Source organism: Asparagus officinalis, chromosome 10 (genome assembly GCF_001876935.1).
Source record: "Asparagus officinalis chromosome 10, Aspof.V1, whole genome shotgun sequence".
Classification (NCBI taxonomy): domain Eukaryota; kingdom Viridiplantae; phylum Streptophyta; class Magnoliopsida; order Asparagales; family Asparagaceae; genus Asparagus; species Asparagus officinalis.
Genome location: NC_033803.1, coordinates 30171184 through 30184384, shown reverse-complemented (window position 1 = coordinate 30184384; position 13201 = coordinate 30171184).

The window sequence follows — 13201 nt, the reverse complement described above, 5'->3', positions numbered from 1 at the left end:
TTTGGAGGCGAAGCTCTGCTGGATTGAAGTCTCAAAACTTAGAAAGATTGAAGCTTTGGAACTTTAAAGACTTGCTCTTTCAGATCCGGTGCTCGGCGATCGTCCACGTCAGAAAAGGCAGGAGTTCGAGAGGGATCGGATCTGAGATCTACGCGATTATACTCCGGGGCTGTTATTTCCTTCGTGAGATAACACCTGCTATACTGTGTAGATCCGACCGGATCTAGATCACGCAGTAGTCCACGGATAAACCCCGGCGCAGGCGAAGAACCCACCAAAGCGAGTGACCGCAAAACAGGAGCTCGCGATTTGTTCGAAAAAGGAAAGTTGTAATTTTTTTATTTCTTTTTTGATCTCGTTGTAACCGGATCTTATAAAAAGACCGGATTTTTGTAACCGATGGAATCAATGAAGAAAGCTACGATTTTTCCCGCGAACAATCTGGCGACCACAGTGGGAGCCGACGATCTCGTTGCCGAGATCGATGCGTCGCAGCCGCGGATCTTGATCCCGGTCGAAGAGGAGGTCGAATATGAATTCGATCAACAGAAGTTCGAGGAGTATCTGTCATCCTCGTCCGGATCGACCTCCCCCGCAAGTCCAAGAAGTTCTCCTCCAGGAGAAAGGTACGTTGGTACGAAGAAGTTGAAGTTACCAATGATGATCTCACCCCGATTGACGCCAAAGCTGCATCGGGTGAGGCTCCACCAACCTCCAACCAGATCAAGCTGGTTCCAACCAATTCCTCCGTCACCAAAGGAGCGGTGACTCTCTCAAAGAGAGCCCGCCAAAGGCAACGCCAACGCTTGGCCAAAGAATTCGCCAAAGTGATGGAGTCCACCGACGGAATTCGCTACAACGCGGATCTGAAGAACAGGAGAGGCAAACAGCCTCAACGACCGATGAATGGCGACTCCTCCAAGACGCCAACGAACGAATGGGTCCGTATCAAACGGAACCGTTCAACACTTGAGGAGCGCATTCGCGAGCGCCGCGCAATGTCAGCGCAGGCACGGGTTCAAGTCCAAGAAGCCCTAGAAGACTGCAGAAGGAGGTGGCCAAGAAGCCGCCACCAACCCGCCAAGTATGGAAGCCGAAGTCTGAAGCGGCGATTCAGGCTAAGGCAAAATCGTTGCAGCCTTCGAAGCAAGGTCAACCTCCGACGAATCAACCAAAGTCGCCGGTAATACCAGTAGCTACTCCGGGAGATCCCGTGGAATCATCCCGAAGAAGGAGATCGGTTCTGGAGCGCCTCGGTCCAATTCCCGATGAAAGAGGCAAAGCTCCAGTCCAGTAATGTTTGGGCCCGCTGACGAAGCCCCGAACGACTCAACACGTTGGGGGTCGCCGTCACCTCCAACGTGACAAGGAGCTCAAGGCAGATGCGCGCACTAATTTGCGCATCGAAGTCCAAGAGCCCGCTGAGAACTCACGCCCAAAAAGGCATGCCTCGAGGCGCGTGACTCTTGAGAGCCCAAAGAAGGCAGTTCGCCCTCAGAAGGAAACGTTATCGTCTGATGACGATAACGTTATACCTGAGAAGTCGTGCCGACACACGATAGGTTACTCTGACTTTCAAACTGACAAGTTGTACTATCGTGATGGGAGCACGAGGAAAACTAGAAAGAGGAGTCCCCGAGGGCTAGAAACTCAATGCCCCTGTTCCAAACTCATTCGGGCGGTATTGTCTGAGTGCAACTGTATCAAGACGGTCCCCGAAAGAGTTTCGGTCTTCGAAAGGCTCAGCACCGGTAGTCGAGGAAGGAGAATTTCCGAGGGTCACCACGAATATGACCAGCAAAAGGACATCGACACAGGATAATCCCGAGTCGATTCTGGAAGCACCCCGGCGTGTAACCCGTCTGCAGTCTGGAGCCATCATATGAGGAACTTATGGTAGGATTCGGACAAGATTACCGTCAGAAGATGAAGAATCGGATGCCTGCTCTGTGATTGCATCAGATAACACGGTATCCAGCGAGGGACAACCCTGCGAGTCATTTATGATAAGCGCGGAACAAGTGGCCAAGATGCTCGAAGAAGCCATGGCTAAACAACAAGAGAGCTTCAAGCTCGAAATGCAGATGGCCATGCAGAATATGAGAGAAATGCATGACCAACAAATCCAAGCACTGATAAACCAGTAAGGCGAACCAAATTGTCGTAACCAGGTTAATCAGGAAGATGAGGACACACATGCGAATGAAGCTCACAATGCCAATAACCCTCCCATCAATGCAGGGGGTGGTAACGAGAATGCTGATGAAGACTCAGGTGAAAACCTGAAGATTAAGAATCTCGAGAGCAAAATCAATACATTGATTTCCGCTCAAGAGATGAAGAAGACGGGCATTTCTTGTCCATACCCACGAGAGTGGGAATCAATCCCATATCCGGCGAAGTTTAGTCTAATTAACTTCACGCCATTTGATGGGAAGGGTTCACCCACTCAGCATTTGATTTACTTCAAATCGCACATGGGTGTCATCTCTGGTAATGAGCCTCTGATGATACGGTCCTTCGTTGGCACTCTTCGTGGAGCCGCCTTCGATTGGTATCGTCGCCTCAAGCCAGGAAGCGTGAACAGCTGGGACGACATGGAAACTAAGTTCCTCGCCAATTTCTTCGACGACGACACCGAAATATCCATCGGAACGTTGCTTGATGAAAAACAAAAAGACGGGGAGTTGGTCGACGCCTTCGTTAAAAGGTTCCGGAACAATGCGATGAATTGTCAGGACCCGATCACTGAGGAGTTCATTCTCCAGACTTGCCACAACAACCTCGCACTGGACGTGTTGGAAGCAATGGGAATAGCACCGTCTGACAGCACCGTCTGACACTTGGAAGGATCTGAAGGTCCGAGGGGAGCAGGCTGAGCGATTCCTTAGAAGGAAGAAGGCCGAGAGGAACCAACTGACGGTTAATCCGATAGACTCAAACTTCGCCTCTCGTGGTAAGGGCAAGGCACCTGCAGCTGCTGATGGTGCTAATCAAACATCACAACAGCAATCCCGAAGGCAGCAAAAGACTTCGGGTCTGAGACTCCAAAAAGAGTACTCTTTCAAGGACGAAGACGTTTCAGCCATCTTCGAATCCCTCCTTGAAAGTAACAAGATCAAGCTACCACCTATCACAAATCAGGAGAAAGCTGACAACACTACCTTACAGTTAGGACCACAGTCAAAATCCCCTCTCGATTCTCCCAATGAACGAGAGGTCCACAAATCAAGCGATCAAACCTTCCTACAGTTAGGATCGTCTCAAATCTCCCGATTGGTCAAACCTTCCTACAGTTAGGACCACAACCAAAATCCCCTCTCGATTCCTTCAATGAACGAGAGGCCCACAAATCAAGCGATCAAATCTTCCTACAGTTAGGATCGTCTTAAACCTCCCAATTGGTCAAACCTTCTTACAGTTAAGACCACAGTCAAAATCCCCTCTCGATTCCTCCAATGAACGAGAGGTCCACTTTCAAATTAAGTGATCAAACCTTCCTACCGGTAATCAAACCTTCCGACAGTTAGGGTTATCCGAATCTTTTTGATTCTCGGAGTGGAGATCCCACTCTTAGTTTCACCTTTCCGGATTCTGGGGGTGGAGATCCCACCTCGAGTCTCCTTTCCAGCTGAAGATAGAATATAAAATTCTTCTTCTTCAGTATCGGGAGATAGAATATAAAATTCTTCCTCTCCCATTTTGGGTTCGTCTTTGCCCCAAGAGAAGACACCAACCTTTTCCAAGAATTTGTCAATCTAGGATTCATCCTAGGAAGTTTATCCCGAATCCTAAGCAGGGATAAGTCTGCGCCTAACACGCGCTGCCGGTTTAGTCTTTCTCCGTACAAAAAGATACCAGAGTTAGATTCTGGGGTATTCTATCCTGAAACCTAAGCAGGGATAAGTCTGCGCCTAACCCGCGCTGCCGGTTAGTTCTTAGTCGTTAAAAAGAACACCCGTTCACATATTCAATATTGTGGCAGATTGTTATTAATAACACCAAAATCCATGCCTTACACGCGTGGGGAATTTCATCCTGAATCCTAAGAAAGGATATGCCGACGCCTAACACGCGTCGCCGGTTTAGTCTTTCTCCGAAGAAAAAGACACCAGAGTTCGATTCTGGGGAATTTTATCCCGAAGCCTAAGTAGGGATAAGTCAGCGTCTAATACACGTTGCCGGGTAGACTATTCCCGTAACAATGGCAAAGTCTACGTATTCGAAGTCGTAGCGCCAAGTCTAAGAGAATTCACTCTCTTAGCACAACGTTACATACGGAATGGATTTAGATAATCCGCATGCTAGCCCGACTCAAACGGTAGTCGGTAAAGGCTAATCAAATCCGTTTAAGGCTGAGAATTTGCCAAAAATCCTAAAGTCAACGTCTAACACACGTTGCTGTTTAGTCTTTTCTTTTGGCTTAAACGTCACATAGGAGCGTACTTAAACAATCCGCATGCTAGCCCGACTCAAACGGTAGTCGGTAAAGGCTTATCAAACCTGTTTAAGGCTGGGGGTTAGCCAAAAATCCTAAAGTCAACGCCTAACACGCGTCGCTGGGTAGTCTATTCCCGTGAGAAAGACGAAGTCTACGTATTCAATATCGTAGCACTAAAAGGGTTAACTCTTTTAGCTTAACGTCACATGCGGAACGTATTTAGACAACCCGCATGCTAGCCCGACTCAAACGGTAGTCGGTAAAGGCTTATCAAACCCGTTAATGGCTGAGGGTTTGCCAAAAATCCTATAAATACGAGAGTCACTGACGCATCAGCTTCATTAGTTGGTCTCGTGACTTGAGCATCCAACGACATTCGAAACCCTAGGGTCAACGTCGGTCAATACGTAACCTTAGGTCAACGCCGTTGTAATTAAACAGTCAACGTACGATGTTCGAAACCCTAGTGTCAACGCCGGTCAACGCGTAACCCTAGGTCAACGCCAGTCAACGTGTTGCAATCAAACAGTCAACGTACGACGTTCAAAACCCTAAGGTCAACACGTAATCCTAGGTCAACGCCTATCAATGCGTTGCAATGAAAAAATCAATACTCCGAAAAGTATACGAGAATAAACTACTCCTTAATACTCAAATAAGGATAACTCAATAACACTACGCCGGACAACGCGTCGCAAATAAAGACTCAACGCCAACAATCGATGGTCAGTTCTATGTTGAACCAACAAACACGAGCTAAAGATCAGAAAATCAGGAATCGACTTCAAGTTCAGAATTCCGACAACGGTCAGATAATAAATGCAACACCGGAACCCTTACAGACATTCGACAAAGCACCGAATAGCCTGAAGGATTAGAGGAATCAAGAACAGAAGCCATTCCAAGGTCCCGTTATACCGACTGAAGGTTGGGACAATCATATCCAAAGTATTCCAGACTCTTCTATAAAAGAACGAGGCTGAAATACTTTGGAGGGGGTATCTGTAGGCGTATAAAACTGCCTATAGGTCCCTGAACACAGCTCGGCATGATGATTCGACAAACCAACAAGCCATCGGGTGACGTATCTAAACACGAGCGTCAGTCCACAACACCGAAGCCAAGTGACACGCAACGAAGCGGATTAACGAGGCGACGAGGTTAACGAACCGCACGCAAACAATGGAATACATCCACTCGCATGCGGAATCAAGCTAACAGTCAACGAGTCATCCAACCATAGAACGGATTCGAACTCAAACACCAAGGTGGATTTACTACCATATCGGGATCCGGACTGCCAAATCAGGATTCAGATCAACGGCAAAGATCGAATAAACCGATAAACCGCGAAACCGGACAACGGACGATGCGGCGAACACCCAGAAAAGAGCTCGACCAACTGAACCACTTAGGCGGCTCGGTGAGCCGAGCCACCAAGTGGTGGCTCGGCGGCCGAGCCACCAAGTGGTGTAGGCGGCTCGGTGAGCCGAGCCACCAGGTCCTTCCGACGCGCGGATCTGGGCCCAAATCTGAGCCCAGATCCGCTTTCATTTGCCTATAAATAGACCCCCATGCCTCATTGTTGGAGGTTGGAACTTTTGACGGCGAAGCTCTGCTGGATTGAAGGCTCAAAACTTAGAAAGATTGAAGCTTTGGAACTTTAAAGACTTGCTCTTTCAGATCCGGTGCTTGGCGATCATCCACGTCAGAAAAGGCAGGAGTTCGAGAGGGATCGGATCTGAGATCTACGCGATTATACTCCGGATCAAAGCTTGGCCTTTGATCCTGAGAGGGCGATTATTTCCTTGGTGAATTAATCCCCCCCGGCTATTATTTCCTTCACGAAATAATACTCGTTATATCGTGTAGATCCGACCGGATCTAGATCACGCAGTAGTCCACGGATAAACCCCGACGCAGGCGAAGAACCCACCAAAGCGAGTGACCGCAAAACAGGAGCTCGCGATTTGTTCGAAAAAGGAAAGTTGTAATTTTTTTTTATTTCTTTTTTGATCTCGTTGTAACTGGATCTTATAAAAAGACCGAATTTTTGTAACCGATGGAATCAATGAAGAAAGCTACGATTTTTCCCGCGAACACCCTCTATCCTCATTCCCTCATCCTCTTCCCCTGCTCTTTTTTCATCCTCTCCTCTATCTCCTGCTTCCTCTGAGTCCTCCCCCACACCCTAATTATAACCTTATCAACCAACCCTCTCTCCCTCTCCTCCTCAATATTCCCCCCTCCACCTTAGAATCTCCTAATTCTGCTCCCACAAGTGCAGAAACCCTAGGTGCAATGGCTTGAAGAAAGCGCTAGAGTTCAATGTCCAGATTCAGATCGAGGATTGAAGGAGGGAGAAGGGGAAGGAGTGGAAGGAGATCGAAGACCTACTATGAAAAAGGTGCGCAACAAGGGAGAACACCAATTATAAGGTTTTGCGTGCCGAGTTGAGGAAGATGGCGCCGGTCAATGGCCGAACTGTGCTGTTATTTCAAATGAGGTGCGAGTGCCCGCTATCAAAGTTGGAGGCGTCGGGGCCGAAGAAGGGGCTGAAGTGGAATTGGAGGCTAGGGTTAGGGTTTTGATATTTCAAGGTAGTTGGATACAGTAAAGAAGTTTGATGAAATACCACACAAGAGTTTTGTTGCTTGGAGCTTGTAAGTCGTAAAAGTTGATCTCAAATTTGTATCAGTCGAATTGTTTGTTACAAATCAAAAATAGCTTTTATACAGAAGAAGAGAGACTTGATTCGATCTCTCTTTGTTTAACGTGGGATCTTTGGGGCGATAGGATGCTTTACTCGATGCTTGAGTCGAGTGTGCTTCCTTTGACGATTTGAACGGGTCGTGAACAAACTTCAGCGCGTGGTAGAAGCTTGGTCTCTTGAGTTCGAATGCCCGAGCTAAAATGTGAAGGCCGAATGCACAAGATGCAAAGTTCGGTAATTAAAATCTAACTATAAAATAAATTGCAAAATCTAAACTATAAAATAAATTACAAGAATTAAATGTAAAAAAATAAATCTACTCTATAAGCATGAAATAAATCTAAGGCAAGAGGGTTCTAGCCTCTTGGCTATTTAACAAGAAAATAAAATCTAACTATAAGCATGAAAATAAATCTAAACTAATAAGTAATAAAAGAGAAATAAGAAAAACAAACCTTCAAATTAATCTCCATTTTCATTTTCATCTTCATCATCCAACAAAGAGAAGAAGAGAAAAATTTAAAGTGGTGAAAAAATTATTATTATTAATTACAACAAAAGTTACAATTTTGGAAGACCTTCTCAATTAAGAGTAGCTCTCCTCTCCAAAAGTAGTTACAAAAATTTTTACCACATCAACATCTCACTCTCTACCCCTATTTATAGTAAATAACAATGAATGAGAGCCCTTGGATGAAGACTTAAGCCCTAAGGAATCATTTTTAGCCTTTGAGCTTTTGGGCTTGAATTCTTGGACCTTTTGCTTGTTTTCTTCATTAATTCAATGGGCTTTTGCTGAAAGAAGAGATCTTGAGTTTTATTCTTCATTGACCTTCAAATTCTTCCCATAATTACTTCTCTAGCAGAGAAATTCAGATCGTGCTTCTTTGTACGAATATTTGTCCATGATATGTTCTGATTTCAGAGATGTCATAAATACAAAAGTTATAGATCTCGTTCTTAACTTTCCAGAGAATGTTTATTCAGCCAATTCCAAGTTGATACGAGAGAGATATGGCCAAAATACCAAACATTACCGAGATATCCAGATTGCATTATTTGTTTTCTTTTTCACAAAACTTCTTCATTTGTTCCTTGATGGTATATTTATTTTTCTTGAGCTTTTGGACTTGGACTTTTGGACATTTTCTTGACATTTTGGGCTTCAATGCTTCATTAAATATTGAAAGAAATTATTTGGCTTCATGAGCTTCATTCTTTTGCTTTTGGCTTTGGGCTTTTGGTGTTAAATCAAGGGGCCTTTGTTGAGATATGAGAGTTTGAGATTTACTCTTCATTAACTTATAATTAAAAGATAAAAATAATTATTAGTGGTATATTTATTCATAAAAAATAGATAATGAGTGTATAAAATTGTAATAAAATGTGATTATCAAATACCCCCACATCTAAACTTTTGCTAGTCTTCTAGCAAAGAAAAAAAAAGAAAAGAAAACCTAACTCACTTTCGCAGGAATCACGGTTGTATTTAGCGCATACAACAAGCCTTTAAACTTCTAGGTTACCCTAGTGGACGAGTTGTAGTCTCGTGAGGGTTTGCAGTGAATATACCCACAAAATTCGGTCATCTTGCCAAATTAAAGAAGTTAGTAAATAACTAAATTTACTTGATAATTGAAGCTAGTTATTACTCAAGAAAATATTTTTATATATAACTCTAAGGTATATTTTCTAGAAAATCTTCTCATTGTAGCAATACAAAACCAAGTCAAACTTAGAAATTTAATTTAAAAGTTTTGAAAAAAACATGCTAACTCTTTGTTTAAAATAATATTCAAGTTGATTAATCTAAAACATTTTTCAAGACCATATATACATATATAAAACATTTATTTATTTATTTATTTTTTATTATCTTTAACTCTTTCTTCATTGGTGATTTTTTTCTACTTTAACGGGCTTTCTAAGCGACCATTTAGCGAGTTTTGGGCCAATGGATCCTAACCCAATTAGGCTTAGGTCATTAAGTATAGAAATACTCCTTGGGCTTAATTACTCGATCAGCTTAGGCTTTATAAGATAGAATCACCTTGAATTTAAGAGTTTTTTTTTGTGCCCATTTTTCGCACTCTTCTTTTTGTAATTTTTTTATATGTATATGTGTATATATTCTGAAAAATATGTAAGTCAAGCCACTTTGAAAATTTATTTTTAACTCTAAGCTAAGCATGCATTCCATTATTTTAAATAAAAATCTAAGTTAAGGCTTTAAGCTAAGCATGCATTCCATTATTTTAAATAAAAATCTAAGTTAAGGCTTAAGTAAAATATACTACTTTAAAAATTATTTCTTAAGAACTTTATTTAGAGTTATCATAAAAGATGAATTTGAGTAAATAACATATTAGAAAATTTAAAATTTATCAAATAAATTAATTATTACATAACTCTATTAATTTGGTAAGTGACGATATTTTTATAATTTTTTTTAGGAAAAGGAAAAAAATGACAAAAATGCAACAAAAAATGTAAAACAAAGAGAAAAATTAACTAATTCCCACCCCCACACCTAAATTTTGCATTGTCCTCAATGCAAACTCTATGATGCACAAAGTAAAGCAGATAAGAAGTGAAGTACTTATATTTGATCAGCTGATAAAAATCTGCAATTACCTTTGGTCTGTGGAGGATAGAATCAAAAATTTATTATTCTCTTCTTTTCTTTTCTTTTTTTCTTTTTTTCTGTTGTTTTTTTTTCTTCTCTTTTTTTTCACTGAATAAGAAACTCCCGAATGAGAGAAGAATAAATTCTTTTTATTATTTTAAAATAAACAAAACAAATAATATAGAATAAAGTGTTCAACATGAATAGCTCATATTCTACATTGAATCCTACCTTATTGTTGAAAATTCTTCCCCGGATTTTAAATAAATTCAGAATGATATAATCAATAATGTGGAATTCTAAGCATTTCGGGGTGTTCAATAATTCTTGCAACAAAGTAAGGTAGGTATTATTGGTGTCATGCATTTTGTATTTCTTAATGAACTCAGACTCTTGTACTGTGAAGTTTTATTTTCTAACAACCAATTCTTCTATAGAGTTCTGAAAATTTGGTTATTGATTATTCTCCAAGAATCTAAGTTCATTAAGAAAGAGTTCTTCAAAATTTAATTCAAGGTAGCAAATGTTTAACACAGTTTCATTATTCTCAAGGACCTGATCTGTTTCTTCTAAAAACTCTAACTCTTCATCAAAAATTTTCTCAAAACTCAAATCAGACTCTTCTTCTTCTTCTTCTTCTTCTTCTGATCTTTCCTAAATATAATTTATTTCTAGAGGCTAATTATTTGGCTAGTCCCCTAGATTAAAAATGTTGAGATCAACAGTCAAATTCCCAAAGGACAGCTTCATTTGACCAGTTCTACAGTTGATGAGAGCATTAGAAGTGGCTAAGAAAGGTCGTCCTAAAATGACAGGTGTCTGTCCTTTAGGATTGGAAACAGACTGTGTTTCCAAGACTACAAAATCAACTGGAAATATATGTTTTTTCGATGATGTTTAACAAACAATTTACCACTAATGTTGTTTGTCTAGTATTTGTGTTTTCTTATTTATTATAGACAAACAACGTAGTTGGAGGATGGATGGAATCGAGCCTTAACGATCATATCAAATGGAGGTTGGCGGAATGTCGGTGAAGCCTTGCAATTCAAAGTTAAAGATCAAGTTCAAGCTTCATCCGCAACGTGTACCAAGTTAAGCTACAATGAATATCTTTAACGACGATATCAAATGGAGGTTGGCGGAATGTCGGGTTGAAGCCTTGCAATTCAAAGTTAAAGATCAAGTTCAAGCTTCATCCGCAAAGTGTACCAAGTCAAGCTTATTGAAGATCAAGATCGGCTTGGGTAATCTAGTTTAGGTTTTATATTATGTGTGTTAAGTACCTTAAGCTCAATATCATATACACACACGTATTTGGTTTCTATGTATATATATAGTTATATATATACATGCATGGTTTTTAGTTTTTATGCTTTGGACACACTTGCAAAATACATGAGTTTTCACAAATAGAAATTCAATTTGAGAATTTTTTTTTTCTAACATGTTTGTTTTCATGTTTATAAACATTTCGCAAAGTTTTATCAAGTTTGGAATTGATTTGTTATGTTTAATGGAATTTACAAAATCATGTTTTTGTTCGTGCACATGTTCGTGCATGTTTTACAAAACAGATGAGTTTTTATAAATGGGAAGTGATATTCAAGAAATTCTTTCTTTTACATGTTTATCTACATGTTTAGAAACTTTCCTCAAAATTTTACTATTTTTTGAGTTGATTTACTATGCCCAATTGATTTTACAAAATCGCGTATGTCAGCAGTTTTTCAGAAACTGTAAATCTGTGTTTAAACATTTATTTCTCTCAAGTGGGAAATTATTTTTCATAAATTCTTCTCTAACATGTTATTCTACATGTCTATAACCTTCCCACAAAATTTCATAATTTTTGGAGCTTTTCTACTATTTTTAATTGCTTTTTACAAAACTAAAACGCAGTGCTACAGTACTAGCGGTTGACCGGTACGTTCGACCGCCAAACTCTCTGGACGTGGTTACTGTAGCACAACGGCTATATTTTCCAGATTTTGATATATCCGTTATTTTGTCTTTTTGCTTAGTTTTCTTGGGTTTTTGGGCTTGTTTCATGAGCCTATATATACTCCATGCCATCATACTTCTAAGGGTACTCAAGAAATGTTTTAAACAAGTTTAAAGAGTTTTAAACAAGGGTTTAAGTGTGTTTTAGTATTTGTTTGGTTTGAAGATTATTTTCACAAGTGGAGGAGATCATCTTTTTATTTGGGCTCCAATCTCCATCTCTCCATCTTGTCATCTATTGGAGAAGTTTTCTAAACTCTATCTAGCTTTACATTTGCTTAGTTATTTGATTATCATTCTTTAAAGCTAGTTTTTTATATTGAGTTTAGATTTGATTATATTATCTCATTGTTACACACACCCACTTGAGCTTATTGTATTTGCATACATAATATATTAGGGCTGTGAGAGATTGTAACATTGAGTTGTGCTTAATTGTGTTCTCATCTATTATAGAGAACAAATTTATATTTGTTACATTGTGAGTGGTGTAAGGTTTTCGGTGAGCTAGAAAACCGAGTGTGTTGTGAAGTTTTCGGTGAACTAGAAAACCGAGTGTGAGGAGTGAATGTTGTTCGGTGAGCATTGAAAACCGATACTGTGAGGTATAAACGTTATTCAGGTGAGCGTAGAAAACCCGGTTATGATAGTGGATTTCTCCCCGGGAGTGGGGAGCGAGAGGCTGATTATTTGGTTGGTCCCCTGGATTAAAAATGTTGAGATCAGCAGTCAAATTCCCAAAGGACAGCTTCATTTGACCAGTTCTACAGTTGATGAGAGCATTAGAAGTGGCTAAGAACGGTCGTCCTAAGATGACAGGTGTCTGTCCTTTGGGATTGGAAACAGGCTGTGTTTCCAAGACTACAAAATCTACTGGAAAAATAAAATCTCCAACCTTAATCAGAACATCCTCTAACTCACCCATAGGGACCTTAACAGATCTATCAGCCAACTGTAAGGTGCATTTGGTTGGGTTCAGTACACCTAGACCCAATTGCTGATAGACTGAATATGGAAGCAAATTGACACTGGCCCCTAAGTCTAAAAGCGCCTTATCAATGTGAGTATTACCAATGATACATGAAATGATGGGGGAACCTGGATCTTTACGTTTCAAAGGTATGGGATTTGATAGCATTTCACTGATATTGGCGGCTAAAAAGACTTTCTTTGGAACATTTATTCTCCTCTTCTTAGTGCATAATTCTTTTAAAAAATTAGCATAAGATGGAATTTGTTCAATTACATCTAAGAGAGGAATACTGACCTTAACATGCTTGAATGTTTCTAGGATCTTCTCCTCTTGAGGGGAGTGTTTCCTAAGCCCGAGTCTCTCTAGAAAAGGAGCAACTGGTCTAAACCTATCAAAAGCAGGTTCAGGTTCCGGTTCAGGTTCTTGATCGTCTGAGGAGGGTGA